This window comes from Helianthus annuus, chromosome 5, assembly GCF_002127325.2.
Source record: "Helianthus annuus cultivar XRQ/B chromosome 5, HanXRQr2.0-SUNRISE, whole genome shotgun sequence".
Taxonomy (NCBI): domain Eukaryota; kingdom Viridiplantae; phylum Streptophyta; class Magnoliopsida; order Asterales; family Asteraceae; genus Helianthus; species Helianthus annuus.
Window position 1 is genome coordinate 142,093,487 of NC_035437.2, and position 6,729 is coordinate 142,100,215.

The 6,729-nt window shown below is 39.5% G+C and overlaps 1 non-coding gene across 1 annotated transcript; it reads left to right on the forward strand.

Annotated features, from left to right (window-relative positions):
- The first annotated feature begins 2,924 nt into the window (after positions 1 to 2,924).
- On the forward strand, positions 2,925 to 3,031 carry LOC118492770. The gene has a single exon (XR_004894772.1). It is a non-coding gene; the product is annotated as a small nucleolar RNA R71 (small nucleolar RNA).
- Positions 3,032 to 6,729: the final 3,698 nt, after the last annotated feature.

A 6,729-nucleotide genomic window follows, 5' to 3' on the forward strand; every position in this document is an offset into this window, starting at 1 on the left:
TTTTAGTGACTTTTTATTTTGAAGTATTTCTCCAAACAAGCTTTTGGTTATATAGCTTTGTTTGTTTTTAACTTCATCATATATATATATATATTTGATCAGTCACATAAAAGAACGAACTTGCGAAAAACCGAGCTTGTTACTAAAATAAAGGGTGAAAAATAAAAAGGGTTTTTTTTTTTTTTTTTTGTGGGTAAAAAAAAGTTTAGGGTAAAGAAACGAATGGTTTAGGCTCAAAGGGGTTAACTAGGGGGATTTTGGGTAGGTGGTAAAAAAAATGAAAAATAATGGTGTAGAAAGAAAAATGGTTAGTCCTAATGCCTCCATCATTTACTTACTTGGGTTTAAGTTGGTAAGGACCGGGAATGAATCGTCGTGGCAAGTTCTAGAGTTGTAAGAACCAAGCGGCTATTCACACAAGAAACGAAAAATGAGCATTTAGTCTAAAGATGTAAATTTGTATGCGCAATAAAGGCTCAAAACTCACTTTTGTGGGAATGGGTTTTTAATGTGATCAAGTATATATAATCAAATTTTAACTAGACTTGTTATGCCGTTTCATAATTTTCTTATGTTGGTTCTTGTTATCACGACGCTCTCGGTTGTAAATTTTATAAAAATATAACCTTATTAATCTTGTGATTCCTAACTTAAACTTTAGACAAGTAAAAAAAATGAAAAATTTTTGTAAAAAATTTGGGGTGTTTAGCGGTTCCAATAGAGTTTTGTGTAAGGCTTGTTGTTAGGACTTGCAAAATTTCAAAGTGTTAGCTTCCCCCCCCACAATTAAATTACACATTGTCCTCAATGTGTCCAAAAAATAAATTTTTAGGTTGATTGGATGTGTAATGTGGTGTTAAAAAGCAAAGATTTATGTTACTGGCAGTCTGGACACGGCCCCGTGGGGACCGGACACGGCCCCGTGTTCAGGTGCCAGTAACCGAAATTAAAGAAATGAGACAGAAGCCTAGACACGGGGGCGTGTCTGGTGAACACGGCCCGTGTCCAGTTACCTGAACTGGGCGTTTTTCCGCAGGTGGTTCAGCACGGGGCCGTGTTGGTTGAGCACGACCCCTGTTGAGCCTTCTGTAATGGAGATTTGTGTCGGGTTGCTTCGTTCTTTGTGCATGGGGCCATTTTTCTCGTTCCCTTTTTCATCCATTATCACCACGAGTGTGTTTTATTCCTGCAAATTAAAACTAAAAGATTAAACTAGACTAAGGATAGTTCCGCGGAATGCCTCCATGGTGCGCCATGTTTATAAGGGTCCTTGGCTAGACCCAATGTGAGGTTATATATTTTCTGAGTGGGATGCTTGGCGTCCCATGTTACACCGTCGGAGAGCAGCATCCAAGCTCGAATCAATAACCTTCTTGTAGTTGACCGGGTCGTCGTCCTCTATTCTCTTCCCAACTCCGAATTTTACTTCATCATCCCCATACCTCAAGGTGAGTGTTCCGTCATTCATATCTACCACCGCTTGTGCGGTGGCAAGAAATGGTCTCCCTAGTATGAGGGGGACCTCGGTGTCTTCCTCCATATCGAGTATGACAAAGTCGGCTGGATAGACGAATCTGCTTACTTTTACCAAGACATTTTCAATGACACCTTGTGGGAATTTGACGGATCGATCAGCGAGTTGTATGCTCATTTTTGTAGGACTCGTGGTTCCCAGGCCAAGTCTTTTAAACATTGATGAGGGCATGAGGTTAATGCTAGCCCCAAGATCGGCTAGGGCATTACGAACGGGGGACTCCCCTATTGAGCAGGGAATCATGAAGCTTTTGGGATCGATTTTCTTTTGGGGAAGTTTATTGAGTACGAGGGCAGAGCATTCTTCGCCTAAATTGAGTAATTGCAAATTTTCAATTTTCTTTTTATGAGTGAGGAAGTCCCTCATGAACTTAGAGTATTTGGGCGTTTGGGTTAGGACCTCAATAAAAGGAATATTGACATGCAATTGCTTTAATAGACTTTCGAACTTCGCGAATTGCTCATTGGTCTTCTGACGAATTAACCTACCGGGGTACGGAACTCGAGGAGCTTTGGTAGGCTCTGGTGACGGAGGGGAGTTCTTTTCTTGCAGAGGTGTGGGTACCGTTTCTTCTGTTGGCGGCGGTGCTTCTGCAGGCCCTACGGTGCGGTTTCGTAGCGTGATGAGGTGAACTTGCGCTTTTGGGTTTGTTTCGGTATTGCTAGGTAATGCGCCTTGCGGTCTCTCGGCAAAATTTTGAGCTATTTGATTTAATTGTTTTTCTATGTTTTGAATACTAGCTTGTTGATTTCTAAAATTTGATTCTAATTGTAGAAATCTTTCCGAGTTTTTCTTTTCAGTGTCGGAGATGAGGCGAGATACAGTATCTTCAAGCCTTTCTCGTCCACTTTGTTGTTGAGTGAAATTTTGTGACTCATTTCTTGGTTGTTGAAAGTTTGTTCGTTGTGTTTGTTGGTTACTACTATTGCCGGGTTCTCTCCAACCAAGGCTTGGGTGGTTTCGCCATCCTAGGTTGTAAGTTCCCGTTGGGGGACCCGACGGCCTAGGTCTATTATCAATGTAGTTTACCATTTCTTGTTGATCGTCCGTTTCTTTCATACAACTCCAATTTTCATGTGACCTACCACACCCTTCACAAGCCATAACCAAGACTGTTTTTGTCATTTCCAATTTTTTTATTTTTGAAGAAAGGGCCTCGATTTGGGCTTGTAAAGAAGTGCTTTCATCGACCTTATGGGCGCCCGGGGCAATAGATTTATTGCCTCGGGGGGTGTGCCATTGAAAATTGGTTTGAGCAATTTCCTCAATTTGGTTATATATTTCATGCGGGCATCGATTACCTAAAAGTCCCCCGGAGCTAGAATCAAGTGTCTGCCTTGTGTGTGGCAACAATCCATTATAGAAAGTGGATACTTGTTGCCATATCGCAAGGCCGTGATATGGACACTTGCGTAATAACTCCTTGAACCTTTCCCAAGTTTCATATAAGGATTCCCCGTCCTCTTGTGAATATGTATTAATTTCAGTCATTAATTTAGCAGTTTTAGCGGGAGGGAAATACTTATATAGAAATTTTTGGGCTAGTTCATCCCAGGTGTTTACCGATCCAGCTGGGAGGGCGTTGAGCCAAGCTTTTGCTCGGTCTTTTAGTGAGAAAGGAAACATTCGGAGGTGGATGGTGTCATTTGTTGCACCGTTGATCCGAAAGGTATCACATATTTCTAAGAAATTAGTAATACGCAGATGGGGATCCTCGTCCGCAAGCCCATGGAAGGTTGCGGAGTTTTGGACATTTGTATCAAATGCGGCCGAAGTTCGAAGTTATTAGCTTCAACATTCGGAGCATTGATAGCGGCGCCCAGGTAACCTACGGTGGGTCGTAGATAATCCATGAGGGTACGTTGGTCCGCCATTGGAGGTGGATCACCCGAAACCTTCTCTTGGTTTTTAGCTTTTAATCTTTTTCTGAGAAAGCGTTCGGGTTCCTCTAGAGGTTCTTTTATGTCCTTATTAGAACTGGAGCTCATACACTATGTAAGATTGGCGTCGGTTTCCAAGTCCTGCAATAAAAACAGAAAAGAATGCTGGTCAGAAGGTTCACCACGGCCCCGTGTTCAGCGAACACGGCCCGTGGTCGGAGTTACAGTAAATGTTTTCCAGATCGCAGTTACTGGAAGTTGGACACGGCCCCGTGTTGCACCGACACGGCCCCGTGGTCAGCCTTCTCTAACTTGAAAAACTAAAAACTGCCAGTAACGATGCTGGGCACGGCCCGTGTCCGACCAGGCACGGCCCGTGCTGAGCTCTGCAGAAGCTGAAAAACTAAGAAAATCCTAAAAAATTAAAAAGAAAAATAAAAATATGATTAGGCCGTTGATTCCTAACTTTCTTAAAATCCTTGTGTCCCCGGCAACGGCGCAAAAAACTTGATGCGTGTGTAGTGTGTATATAATTTAGATATATAATTAAGCCCTTTTTACACCTTTAGCCAAGTTTTAAATTTATAAAACACGATATTTACTAACACTAAACACACATATGGGCAAGTGCACCCATCGTGGACGTAGTATAGTGTTGGTAAGATACCGAGGTCGTCCAAGGACACAAGAGCTTTTAATACCGGTTTATCCTCAACGTCTAATCAAATCAAAAAGTTAGAAAAATGTTTTTAAACTAAGAATATAAAAACTAACTAAATGCTGAAAAATAAAAATAAAATAAAAAACAGATAGACAAGATGAATCACTTGGATCCGACTCGTGTATTAGTATAACCTTTGATTATTTTAGCACTTTTGCACTTGTTTAAGAGATTATCTTAGTTATTGTAGTAGGCCCCTCTTTTGAAGGCGATGTTACCCTCAACCCAGTAGTTTGAGTCAGCAAGGATACAATCCTAAAAGGTTGGATTATTGGAAGATAATGAATTAAGTTATTAATGCAAATTATGGTAGGCCCCGCTTTTGGCGGTGACGTTACCCTCGACTAAGTAGTCTGAGTCAGCAGGGATACAGTCCTAAATAGCCGGGTTATAGTATTAATAGTAGCTAACTTATGAGGGGGTCAAAGAGTTTGGATCCCCGCCATCCAATACCTATGGGCATTGAAGGAGATCCTACTAAATTTGACCCAAGTCCCTTGCAGGACCTCTAAACGCTGAACAAGGGCAAGACTGTAACATCTCTCATTAAAATTAATAATTAGAATGGTAATTAGCTATTAAGAAAACCCTAATTGAGACACCCAAGTAATTCTGCACTAACCCTAAAATTTTCGAAACAATCGGAATCAGGATCAGGGCCCCTAAAACTCAGGGGGGGTTAAACCCTAATCGATATTATCCTTATTATACGTTGTCTGACTTGAATTTTATAAAACTGTCAACTCACCCAAGCTACTGGACACGAAACCTACCCTACCCTAAATTGGCATCCCAGGCGATACGCGGGAGGTTCCCCGAATTCTGCCGCGACACGCGGGAGAAGCCAATTTTCAGTATAAATAGAGGGCCTTGGGACTTGACATTGGAAGTTGAAACGTCGTCCAAACGCTTTCTGTACGACGAATTATCACAATTATACTACAAATACACATACACTGTTATCGAATTGCTGCCGCAGAACAGGGTAATTACTCGATCGCTATTACGATTCATTTTCCGAGATCAATATATCCCAATAATATCTAAGTTCCGCCCACATTGGGTTATGCTTTGTCGTTTGTCAATAATTCGATAAATGAGTTGAAGCATTATACTTTATCGTTTGTCGATAATTTGATAAATGAGTTGAAGTATTATACTTTGTCATTTGTCGTTAATACGATAAATGAGTTGAAGTATTGCACTTTGTCATTCATTGTGAAAATTTGATCTCGTAAATTATCGTGACTGCTGCATTGATCACTAACCCTGTTTTGTGTGCATTATTGTTGAAATTAGGTTAACAGGGCTAAAATCATATTCTGTCAGTACTAAATCTGCAATGTGAGTTATTCCTCTTTTGTAAATTCTTTTCTCACAGTTTGTGAGTTATTCTTCTTTTATAAACTTTTCTCACAATTTGTGAATTGTTAACTATTTTACAATACTCCAAATTATTTTCAGAATTATAACTTACAGTGATTAAGTATATGTAATCACCAAGTTACAGCCGGTATGTGGGGTATTGTGCACATTACTTGATAATCTTCACCATTGGGGCAGCCATTGGGTGATATAACCATAATCACAGACACCTTTGGACATGTGGGCCAATGGGTCGAGTGGTAAAGTACTGTGGGTAGTTGGTTGATATCAGAAACATTGTAAAAGATCTTACCACTGTGAATTATAATAAATGTGTCATTTTCCAGTAACTAGAATAATTCACTCAGTATTTCCCCGCTGACAAAATCTTTTTCAAACATGTTTCAGGTGATCTGCTGTAATTCAGGAAAAATGCAGGGGAAGCATTTCAAGCTTAAGATAGTGGCTCAATATAAAATAAAGAATTATGTTTTATTAATAAAATCTTGCTATTGTAAATTACCGGGGTTTTATCCCGAATTGTGAAATAAAAATAATCGGGAAAAAATTTTAACTTAGCCGATCATGTGAATAAATTTCCGCTGCTAAACTCACAATAAATAAAGTACCGCAGGAGTTCTGTCCCGCGGCTCCTGAAACGGGTAAAACCGGGTCGGGGGCCGTGACAGAAACAAGATGGTATCAGAGCCACTAAGTTAAGCTAATTAAGTATTTAAACGATACTTAATTTTCCTGATTACTATTATTATGATTATGTGTTTATGTGCTTTTAACTGATTATTTGTTAGTTACAGTATGGGTAAACAAAAGTTGCAAGATATCTATCTTAAATTAGATAGATCAATTTATGAAGAGGGAAGTTCGTCCAAAACTAAATTTTCAAACCTCCCTACAATTCCTGAAGAAGGAATATTTGTGCAAAAAGCGAATTATGAAAATCCGCTTTCTCCTAGAAAAAGGAATATGATTATTAAGAAAAGTAAGGAGCAAATCAGAGAAAAGAAAATTAAAAAGGAAACCCAGGATTTAATCGATAAATCACCTTGGGAAGATAAACTCGATGAAAAATGGGCAAATTTGTATATGCTAGCCACTGTGGCAGAACATGCAAATCTCTAAAGATGCCCTAAATTTAGCAAGCAGTACTTCTCAATAAGTAAATAAATAAAATTTAGTGAAATAAATCTGAGTATATTTTCTGTATTTTG